This window comes from Chiloscyllium punctatum, unplaced genomic scaffold, assembly GCF_047496795.1.
Source record: "Chiloscyllium punctatum isolate Juve2018m unplaced genomic scaffold, sChiPun1.3 scaffold_84, whole genome shotgun sequence".
Taxonomy (NCBI): Eukaryota; Metazoa; Chordata; class Chondrichthyes; order Orectolobiformes; family Hemiscylliidae; genus Chiloscyllium; species Chiloscyllium punctatum.
In genome coordinates this window covers 756,399-768,451 of record NW_027309818.1, presented here as the reverse complement: position 1 = coordinate 768,451, position 12,053 = coordinate 756,399, and the positions used below count along the sequence as shown (strand labels likewise).

The 12,053-nt window shown below is 45.8% G+C and overlaps 1 long non-coding RNA gene across 2 annotated transcripts in view; it reads left to right on the top strand.

Annotated features, from left to right (window-relative positions):
- The window catches only part of LOC140471425 (uncharacterized), a 69,602-nt gene extending 57,928 nt beyond the window's left edge, over positions 1 to 11,674 (top strand). For both annotated transcript variants that reach the window (XR_011957033.1, XR_011957032.1), the window contains one exon: positions 11,399 to 11,674. This is a non-coding gene — a long non-coding RNA (uncharacterized lncRNA). The remainder of the gene's footprint in view (positions 1 to 11,398) is intronic.
- The last annotated feature ends 379 nt before the right edge of the window (positions 11,675 to 12,053 follow it).

The window sequence follows — 12,053 nt, the reverse complement described above, 5'->3', positions numbered from 1 at the left end:
TGCATGTTCTCCCCCAGACTGTGTGGGTTGCTTCCAGGTGCTCTGGTTTCCTGCCACAGTCCAACATTTGCACGATACGTGGATGGGCCGTCATAAATTGACTGTAGTATTCAGGCAAGTGTGGTTTAGGTGAGTTCACCATGAGGAATGCAGGGTTTATTGGACAGGGAGAGGGATGGGTCTGGTTAGGATGCTCTTTAGAGAGGTTGTTTTGGACTTGTTGGGCCGAATGGCCTGTTTCCACACTGTGTGAAGATTCTATTCAGGTTATTGTCCAGTCCTGTAAACCATCCCTGTCTCTTGAACCTTGCCTCATCCCCAATACTCTCCTTATATGTGTAATCTCCAACAGTTTCTAAAACACTCCTTGGCGATGTCAGCTTCTCCAGTCCTTACCACGATCGATATGACTGTCACCTCCTCCTGCTTTTAGAACCTTCTCTATAAATATTGCCATTTGTTACATCACTCCCAATCACTGTCCCATCCTGAAAGCCCCAAAAACATTTATATCTCTGTCAACTCATCTGGACTGTCTGTACTTCCTTTTGACAGTCCCGTTCTGAGACTTTTTCTATATCAAAAAAGTCATTAAGTGTAGGTAACCCTTATTATTGTAACCTCCCTTCAGCCTTACAGCACTGAGGATCTGTAGAAGATCTGTTCAAATCGACAGCCATCTCTGTGTCTGTAATCTCCTCCACTCCCCATAATACATTCTCTCTGAGCTCCTCTGTAGTCCATTCAACACTCTTTAACACTGTCTGTATCAGTGTAACCTTCTCCAACAACACAACCTTCCCAATCTGTGTAAATCCGTACACCAGTCCCTATCCCTCTCAGCTCCGTCTAACAATACAACCCTCCATGCCTGTGTATTCACCTTCAGTCCCTACTCACCTCCCTATCTGTGTAACCTTCTCCATGCATTTTTGCTACAGTCTCTTCAACTGTCCCTGTCAGTCTACTATCTACCAGTCCCGAAAACTCCCCTCTCTTTAACTTTCTCCGGCCACACAACCCTCACTATCTGTGACCTACTCCTGTGGGAGAACCCTTCCTCTGTGAACTGCTCCAACTCTTCAACTCTCCATAAGCTCCTGCAGCTCTTACATAACCTCTTCCAGTCCCTAAAACGCCATCAGTCTGTGGAGACCCTACCACCATCTCTATCTGTGTTATCTTCTTAGGTCCCTGCAACACTCCCGATCTGTAGATCCCACTCCAATGCCTGTGCCTCTCCTGATCTTGTTCCTACAAGACTCATGAACAATGTAACATCCTCCCGTCACGATCACCCACCCTGTCAATGTAAGCTTCTCCTGTATCTCCAAACATTTACTCATCTCCATAACCTTCTCCAGCTCTTACCCCCATCTGTGTAAACATCACTCTCCACTCAAACCCTCCCTACTGCAGGAACTTCCTTCTATTTGTGCTATGCTCCCTTATCTGTGAAAATGTCTCCAACCAAACTTGCTACCCAATCTCTCAAAAAAGAATCCAGATTCCACAGCCTCCATGTCTAAATAACCCCGAGAACCTAAGCCTTCCTATCTCTATAAACATCTTCAGTCACGATGACCCTCCATATCCCTGTTTGTTTCACCAGATGATACAAACCTCTTTATCTCTGTAATCTGCTCAGCTCACTAAAACAGTCCCTGTCTGTGTAATCCAGCCCTGTCCTACAAACATCCTTATCCCTGTAACCTTCTCTATCCCTCCCAACATTCCCATCTCCATGAACCCCTGTCAGCCCTACAGCTCTCCACATTTCTGTAACCTCCTGTGGCTCTATGGTCCTCCCTCTCTGTGAAACCACCTCCAGTCCCCACATCCCTCCCAATCTGGGTCCTCTGCTCCAGATCAGACCATTGCTGTCTCTGTAAACACCTCCACTCCTGACCACTCTTCCCATTTGTGTAACCTCGTTCAGACCCCATACTCTCCAGCTTCCTGAATCCTCTTCCTGCCATTGCAATCAAAACCACATGTTCATGGAATATCCACCAGTGCTTAAACCTCCCGAACTCAGTAACCACTTGCAGCTCTAACAAAACACCTAAACTGTGAAACCTCTCATTTCCCTACAATCCTCCCTCCCTCCCTCCTCAAATGCCTTCATCACCATGAAACCTCGCAATTACTGAAACCTCCTACTGTCTGCAAAATCCTCCTGTCCTGATATTCCTCTCTATCTCTGTAATCCCCACCACCCTCCAGTGCCCTTCTGGGGAACATGGCAGAGGAGAGAAGATTTGTAGCGTCTGGACCATATTACGGAGGTAGAATTCTGGAAATTACAGATTTGGTCTGATGTTTGTGTGGTGCAGATTATTGGCGAGGACTCTAAAGAAAGGAATTATGACTACTTGGAAAACCATAGTTAATTTAGTGACAGTCAGTATGGGTTTGTAAGGGGTCAGGTCATGCCTCACAAAACCTTATTGAATTCTTTGAGGATATGACAGAATACGTTGATGGCTCATTCAGAAAAGAAGGATGATTGGGATACAGGGAAATCTGTCTGTCTGGATACAGGATTGGATGGCCCAGAGAAGACAGAGGGTGGCAGTAGATGGACAGTATTGAGCCTGGAGCTCAGTGACCAGTGGGGTTCTGTATCAATCGGCTCTGGGACTCTGCTCTCTGTGATTTTTGCAAATGAGTTGGATGTGGATGTTGGAGAGTGGGTTAGTAAGTTTGCCAATAACATGAAGGTTGGTGGAATGGTGGGTAATGTGGAGGGCTGTTGTAGGTTGTAATGGGACATTGACAGGACGCCGAGCTGGGCTGGAAGTGGCAAATGGAGTTCAATCTGGAAAAGTGTGAAGTGATTCATTCTGGAAGGTCAAACCTGAATATAGAATACAGCGTTAAAAGGCAAAATACTTGGCATTGTGGAGGAACAGAGAGATCATGGCGTCCATGTCCATAGATCCCTCAAAATCGCCACGCATATTGATAGGGTTGCTAAAAAGTCATATGTTGTGTTGGCCTTTCTTAGCAAGGGGATTGATTTCAAGAGCCGTGAGGTTTTACTGCATCTTTATAGCGACCTGGTGAGACCACACTTGGAATATTGTGTTCAGTTCTCATCCCATCTTTACAGGAAGGGTGTGCAAGTTTTAGATAGCGTACACTGGAGATATACCAGGATGCTGCCTGGAATGGAGGGCATTTCTTATGGAGAAAGTTTGAGGGAGATAAGGCTTTTCTCATGGGAGAGAGGAAGGAGGTGGGGCGACCTGGGTAGAGGTGAACAAGATGATGAGAATCACACAGAGAGAGGGAATAGTGAGAAACTTTTTCTCCTATGGCATAAATGGCTGTTACAAGGCGGCATAATTTTAAGGTGATTGGAAGATGGATAAGAGGATCGAGATGGTAGGTGGTTGGATGGACTGTCAATGGTTCTAGTAAAATTAGACACATTCGGGACATCTAATAGACTCTTGAACAGACACATGAATAGTAGTAAAATGAAGGGTATGTAGGCTAGTTTGATTTTACAGTCGGATAAAAGGTTGGCATAGCATCATGGCCGAAGGGTCATGGGCTGAACTGTTCTGCGTTCTGTATTCTGTCTGGTAAACTGGGTAATAAGCTCAGATCAGTGAAAAAGGATATGGCATTCAGGAGGAGCTAGTGAACTGGATACAAAATTTCCTTGATGGTTGTAGACAGAGGGTGATGGGAGACCTGTTGTTTTTCTGACTGGAGACATGTGACCAGCGGTGGAGTGGGCCCACTGTTGTTTGTCATTTGGATAAATGGTTTGGTTGGGAATATTGGTTTCCTGCTAAGTAAGGTGTTTGGGTGACACTGAAATTGGTGGTAAACTGGACAGTGGAGAAGGTTATCTATGATACAACAGGATGGACAGTACTGCTGGGATAGTGGGCTGAAGAATAGCAGATGGAGTTTAATTAGATAAAGGTGAGGTGTTCCATTTTGGTGAAACAAACCAGGGTGGGACTTGTACAGTTAATGTTCAGGCCCTGGGTAGTGTTTTTAGTCAGAGATCCAGTGACCCAGGTAGACAGTTCTTTGAATGTGGTGTCACAGGTAGACAGGCTGGTGAAGCAGGCGTTTGAGGTGGTTACCTTCATTGGGGAGAGCATTAAGAGTAAGAGTTGGGATGTCATGTTGTATCTGTAGAAGGCATTGGTGGGGCCACCATTAAAACATTGTTGATCAGTGGGAAGAACTCCTCAAGTCACTTACTTCCTTTAAGGAAGGGCATTAAATATTCTAACCTGGTCTGGCCAACATTTGACTCCAGACCCACAGCAATATGGCTTACTCTGAGCTACCCTCTGGGTAATTAGCAGTTGGGTCAAAGAATGTTAGCCCAGGCAGTGACACCCACATCCCAGGAATGAATAAATAAAAATCCATCTATCCCTCCCTACCTCTGTAAACACATCCAGCTGCAGCAATCCATCTTGGCTTTGTAACACCGTTCAGACCCTGACCCCTCTCTGTAACACTCTCACCACCTCCAGCACCTTCACCTCTCCCTGTTCCCATTGTGTCAATAAACCCTGACCATGGCTCCCCTTCCCACTGCCCTCCTCCTTCTAGCATACCCTTTGCAATCTATTTAACATTTACTCCTAAAACACTCTATCACTTCAGGATTTCAAGTACTTTTTGGGGATCTTCTCAGCCTCATAATCTAGTATGGTCCCTTTTGTCCTGTGTGCGGGACCAGTGGGGATTTCTTGCTGAGGTTTTTACTGTTTCAGTGGAATGTCCTTCTGTTGAGTGTTTTACACTGTTCCTTCAAATGATTTCCACTGTCCATTTACAGACACATGTTCCAGTCTGTTTAGCCTGTTTACCTTGGTCAGTTCTCCTCTCACACACATGTAATTGGCTATTTTTGTTTCTAGTTGTAGCTTGTCCTTTCTTTAAATCACTTTAAAACTTTATATTTCTATAAACTGCACTTTATCACAATTTCCCGAAGGATCTCTCCCGGTGACATTACTCATTCACTAAGTTTCATTACACGGTCGCTCTGCGATAGTTATGTCCCTTAACAGTTGCACAATGTGTTTTTCAAAGAAACACTGAAAAAAAAATTAACCGAACTCCTCTTCCAATATCAATGTTGACCGTGTGATTGTCACAGACTATACAAGTATTGAAGTTTTCCAAAATTATCAAAATGCTTTTGTTAAAAAAATTGCAACGAGTCCCTGTGTAATGCAATGATGAGCAATGGCATACTGTTCAGTGGCTAAAACTGCTGTGCTGCTTGTGTCCTTGGCAAGTAGTAATTACATTCAGACTGACACTACTTCATGATCTGCAGCCAAATGCTTTCTCTGTAATGCCTTTGTTATCCATTATTTTTTAGTGTTACCCATTTTTCCTGAGTTTCCGCAAGATTGTGAACCATTGAATATTTTTGTTCACCCTGTATCCATGTCTCCCTGGTGTCTAAATCTCTTTTATCTCTGTGTCACAAATCCATCGACCTTATTACAGTGATGTTGTCCATTAAGAAAACATAACTTACTCTTTCCCACAATTTTCTGTCACAAATCTTTTTGCTGATGTACAATTTTAGTTAAACTCTGTCCCTTCCTGTTCCTTTCTGATTGCCTTCAGCCACATCCCCATGCTGTTCCATTGCTTCACCTTTTCTCTTTGGATTTGGAAAGTTCCTTTCACTTGAACCCTGTCCCAGCATCCTCCCTCTCAGTTTAAAGCCCTGTCCATAAACCTACTGACATGATCGGCCAGGACACTGCTCCCAGCATGGTTCCAGTGGGACCATCCTAATGGATTATGTATTAAATCAGGTATGGGATGTGGGTGTCTCTGGCTGACCAGCCTTTCTTGCCCAGTCCTAGCTGCCCTTGAACTGAGTCACTTGCTTGGCCTTTGAAGATGGTAATTGGGAGGCAAATACTTTGCTGTGGCTATGTCGTGCAGACCACGTGAGGGTGGGCAGATGTCCTTTTCTGAATGACATAGCAGCCTGGGATACATTTCCCTGGGCACTGGGGATTTCTCCACCTTTATGCCTGTGAAAACATTTAATACCTCCTCCTTATTGATCTTAACATATTCTGGAACCTCAGCATCCCAAATGAAATCCCCGGCAATAATGTCTTTCTCCTGTGTGAATACAGATGGGAAGTATTCATTGAAGACCTCACCTGCTTCCTCTGGCTCTATGCACAGATTGTCCCTTTGGTTTCTCACAGGCCTCACTCTTTCGTTGGGAATCCTCTGACTCTCACGATGCTGATAAATTACCTGTGGCTTTTCCACAATTGTATCTGCCAAATATATTTCATGACCATTGTTTGTCCCTCATTTTCCACAATCCCCTTGCACTCTCTATACTTGTGAAGGGCTTCACCTGATTTTATTGCACTGTATTTTCTTTATCAAACTCACGATATCACTTGATCAGTATTCCCTGGACTTGCTGCCTTTATTATTCACTCTTCAAGGAGCACGCTGCCCCTGCGGTCTCACTGCATCATTTTAAAATACTCCACTTTCCTAACATGGACCCAACTGCAGGGAGTTCCTCCCTGTCTCTGTTTGCCAGATCCTCTGTAATGATCGTGATACTGATAGGAGGCTCAGTTGTGAGGGGGACAGACAGGAGACTGTGTGGCTCCAGAAGAGACCACAGGATGGTGTGCTGCCTCCCAGGTACCAGGATCAAGGATGTCTCTGAGTCGTTATTGAACATTATGAAGGGGGAGGGTGAACATCCTGAGGTCATTGTGAACATTGGTCCACATGACAGAGGTAGACAAAGGGATGGGGTCCTGTGAAATGAGTACAGGGAGTCAGGTGAGAAGTTAAAAAAAGCAGGATATTGACCTTAATGATCTTCAGATTACCCCCAGTGCCAAGTGCCAGTGAGGATAGAAGTAGAAAGGTAGGCCGGATGGATGTGTGGCTGAGGAGCTGGTATAGTGGGCAGGGTTTTCAGTTCAGGGGTCATTGGGATCTCTTCTGGGGTAGAGGGGACCTGTACAAAGGGGATAGTTTGCACTTGAAGCAAAGGGGCACAAGTATCCCAGGGAGGAGATTAGCTCGTGTTACCCAGGAGGATTTAAACTAGTTTGGCAGGGAGTTGAGACTCTGAGTGAGAGAGGGACCATCGAAAAGTCAGGGGAAATACATCAGCATTCAAGAGCAAGTTACCTATTCAGGATATCCAGGGGCACAGTCGAGGGAGGGAAAAGACATCTGGTTTTAAAGGGCATTTATTTCAACACACGAGGCCTGACTGGTAAGGCAGACGAGCTCAGAGCATGGATTAGCTCTGGGGACTGGGGTATTATAGCCATAACCGAAACATGGCTGAGAGAAGGGCAGGACTGGCAGCTCAGTGTTCCAGGATACAGAAACTGCAGGCGTGATAGAAGGACAAGTAAGTGAGGAAGGGGAGTTGTCCTTTTCATTAGGAAGGACATAACAACTGTGTATCGAGACAATTCTGTTATGCAGTCATCAAATGAGGGCATAAATTTAAAAGTTAGAAACAAAGAGGGGATGGTCAGTCTGCTGGGATCGTGTTCTAGACCCTCAAATAGCCAGCGGGGACGAGAGGAGCAAATATATAGTGAGTTTGCAGGTACCTATGAAAATAATAGAGTAGTATTGGATGGAGATTTTAACTGTCCCTGGATTGATTGGGTCACCCAGAGGGTAAAAGGCCCGCACTGTGTGGCATTTGTAAAATGTGTCCAAGAAAGTTTCCTAAACCAAGACGTAGAGGGCTCTATGCTACTCAGGCGGGTGCAAAACTGGACCTCTCCTCAGACAACCAGGTCAGGCAAGTGACTGAAGTATCAGTCGGAGAGCACATTGCGTCCAGTCACCACAACTGTCTTTGTTTTAACATAGTTGTGGAGAAAGATCAGACGGGTTGACAGATTTAGGTCTTAAACTGGAACTGGGCCAATATTGGGACCATTCAGCAGGATCGAGCAGGGGTTGATTGGGTGAAGGTAACACTCACACGACACTAGGGTATAGTCCAGATGGTTTACAGAGGAACCCCGATTGTCTGAACAAGATGGACGGACACTATTCCGTTCAGATAATTGATTATTTGGTTAATCGATTCAATACCTTTCCTCTGGGGCTCGGTGTTTTCAGTCCAGTCTGCTCCCTGTTCAGGTGACTAGGCAGCAGCAAGCCATGAGCGAGCCCCCACACCCTGCCAAACCCCAAAAGCACACCCCCCTCGCCTCCAAACCCATCCAACACCGCCCCCACCTGACTCTCAACGTCGCCCCCCCAAACTGACCCAACAGCGAATCCTGCCCCCAAAAGCGTCCGACACCACCCTGCACCCGCCGCCTGCCCCCACTTCCCAGACACGTCCGACATCACCCTCAGCCCGTCCCCAAACCCGTTCAACACCGCCCCCCCCCGCCCGCCACACCCACCGTCCAATCCATGTCCACGCCCATGCCCCCGTAAGTGTTACCTCGGTAAGCGGATAGTGAAGAAGGTGTTTGGTATGCTTTCCTTTATTGGTTAGAGCATTGATTATTGGAGTTTGGAGGTCATGTTGCAGCTGTACAGCACACTGGTTAGGGCACTTTTGGGATATTGCATGCAGTTCTGATCTTTTTCCTATTGGAAGGATGTTGTGACACTTGAAAGTGTTCAGAAAAGTTTTACAAGGATGTTGCCAGGATTGGAGGATTTGAGCGATCGGGAGAGACTGAAACGACTGAGACTGTTTTCCCTGGAGCGTCAGAGGCTAAGGGGTGACATTCCTGAGGTTTATAAAATCATGAGGGACATGGATAGGATAAACAGACAAGGTCTTTTCCCTCGGGTAGTGGAGACCAGAAATGGAGGGCGTAGGTTTAGGGTGAGAGATGAAAGATTTAAAATGGACCTAAGGGGAAACCTTTTCACGCAGAGTGTGGTTATGTAGGGAATGTACTGCCAGAGGAAGTGGTGGAGGCTGGTATAATTGCAGCATTCAAAAAGCATCTGGATTGGTATATGAATAAAACCGGTTTATTGGGATATGGGCCAAGTGCTGGCAGATGGGACGAGATTAGGAAAGGATATCTGGTCGGCGTGGCCGATTTGGACCGAAGGGTCCGTTTATGTGCTGTACGTCTCTAGGTTTCTCTGGCTCTAAATGGTTTCCACTGTTCATTTACAGACTGACATTTCAGTCTGTTTCCCCTGTTTACTTTGGTCAGTTCTCTCTCAAAATCATATAATGGGCTTTGTTACTGATGCTCGGGTGTGCTTTATGGTCATTTTAAAATGTCATAATCTCTTTGAATTCCGGTATAATTTCTTGGAGGATCTCGGTGTGATATTACTCATTCACTCAGCTTCATCACCCAATAGTCTATCTGAGATAGTTACATCCCTAGCTATTTGCACAATGTGTTATTCAAAGAAACACTGACAAAAACATTCAAGGAGGATCTCGGATAATATCACTCTTGCCAATGTGTCTGTCCCAGATTAGACAAAGATTGAAGTCTTCAAAAATTATCACACCACCTTTGCTACAATTTCTAATGAATTCCTGTTTAATGCAGGGATGAGCAATAAAACACTGCAAGGCAGCATCTCCGAGACACCCACACCTCTCAATCACACCGCCCCGTGGCCCAACATTTCAACTCGCCGCCCCACTCTGCCGAGGACATGGAGGTCCTGGGCCTCCTTCACCGCCGCTCCCTCACCACCAGACGCCTGGAGGAAGAACGCCTCATCTTCCGCCTCGGAACACTTCAACCCCAGGGCATCAATGTGGACTTAAACAGCTTCCTCATTTCCCCTTCTCCCACCTCATCCTAGTTTCAAACTTCCAGCTCAGTTACTGTCTCCTTGTCTTGTCCGGACTTGTCCTACCTGCCTAACTCCTTTTCCACCTATCCACTCCACCCTTTCCTCCCTGACCTATCACCTTCATCCTCTCCCCCACTCACCCATTGTGCTCTATGCTATTCTCTCCACACCCCCACCTTCCTCTAGCTTATCTCTCCAAGCTTCAGTCTCACTGCCTTTATTCCTGATGAAGGGCTTTTGCCCGAAACGTCGATTTCGAAGCTACTTGGATGCTGCCTGAACTGCTGTGCTCTTCCAGCACCACTAATCCAGAATCTGGTTTCCAGCATCTGCAGTCATTGTTTTTAACCAGTTTAAAAACTGTTTTCCTGCTTGTGTTTTTGACATAGCACCCAGAATTTGCATTCAGGCTGATTCAGCTGCATAATCTGAGACCAAGTGCTTTCTCTGTAATGCCTTTGTTGTCCATTAGTGTCAGGGTTCCCATCTTGCTTTTCCATTCTGCCTGAGATCCTGTAAGGTTGTTTACTGTTGAATATTTATGTTCCACCTTTTGTTCACCCTGTAATCACGTCTGTCTGGTGACTAAGTCTCATTTATCTCTGTGTCACAAGGCTATTACCTTAATGAAGATACTTTGTCCATTCCAAATCAAAACAACATTATAATTTCCTCTTCCCCACAATGTCCTGTCACAAAACAATTCATTGATGTACAGTTTTAGTTAAACTCTGTCCCTTCCTGTTCCTTTCTGCTTGTCTTCAGCCACATTCCCATGCTGTTCTGAGGCTTCACCTTTTCTCTCTGGATTTGGAAAGCTCCTTTCACCTGAAGCCTGTCCCTGCATCCTCTCTGTCAGTTTAAAGCCCTGTCCATAAACCTACTGACATGATTGGCCAGGACACTGCTCCCAGCAGTGTTGATTTTAATTCACTCATGGGATGTTGCTGTCTCTGGCTGGCCAGCATCGCATGCCCACCCTGACCAGCCTTAGAGCTGAGTGACTTGCCAGATCATTACAGTGGGCATTTCAGCGTCGATCCCATTGCGCTGGGTCTGGATTCATATGTAGGCCAGACTGGCAGCCTATAACAGATTTGCTTACTGAAAGGGTATTATTAAGCAGTTAGATGTGTATCCCTGACTCTGGCATTAAATTAGGAAAGGATATCTGGTCGGCGTTAAATTCTGGATGAACAGTCTAGTGAGAGTAACACGAGGTCATTGCCTGGTCTACTGATAGCTCCCTCATCCCTGAGTACTGATCCCAGTGCACCTTCTTCCTGACCGTGGTTTGATCCTGATACCTTCCTGCACTCTGGTGATATCACACAGTCTCTCTCCATGTGGTATCTGTCACTGTGAGGGTCTAATTGATGCCAGTGACTGCACCTTTTGCAGCTACTCCAGATCCTAAGCCAACAGAATTCTCCACTCCAGGGAGATGAGGCAACACAGACCAGGGATGGAGACAGGGATTTTCCAGATCTCTGTGGGACTTAGTGCCATTTTCCATGTGTAACCCTCACTGCATCAGTCTAATTTCCCATTCTGTCTGTTTCTCTATCTCCTGTAGATACTCAGGATGCTTTTGACTCAACAGAATTCCCAATTCCTGTCTCGTCCATCACCACACTGAAGATGGTTGGTCAGCCAGAGAGGTGGAGAGTGAGAGCTGGAGCCTTCAGTAAATCCTGCAGCGAGGCAAGATAACTCACAGTGAACAGAGCAGAGTGGATTTAAGGGATCGAACTTTGGTCCAGAAGACATGACACAGATACAGTGTTGAAGGGTAAACACAGAGCATGATGGTCCCAGGCTCAAACCCCACCGTCTTGTTAATTTACATCTCTGCTGCAATACATTAAGTTGACAGTTATCAATTCAGGCCTGTGCTGTCTTAGTGAGGATCAGTTCAACAGAGGGGAAAGCAGGCCTCCCTCAAGGAGATGGTATTGAAACCTGGGATCTTTCTGTTCTATCTTCCCTCCTCACGCTGTCTCTTGTCATGTGATAGAGTCATACAGCAAGGAAACATGCCTTTCGGTCTAACTTGTTTGTGCCAATATCGTGAATGCTTGTAATTCCCAGAAGTTTTCCTATTTCTGTAACCTCCACCACTCCCATATTCCCGCTGTATATTTGAAACCTACTCCGATGCTGACGACTCTCCCTGTATGTAAATTGCTCCAATGTCGATAACATGCCCAATCTCAGTAATCTCATTCTGC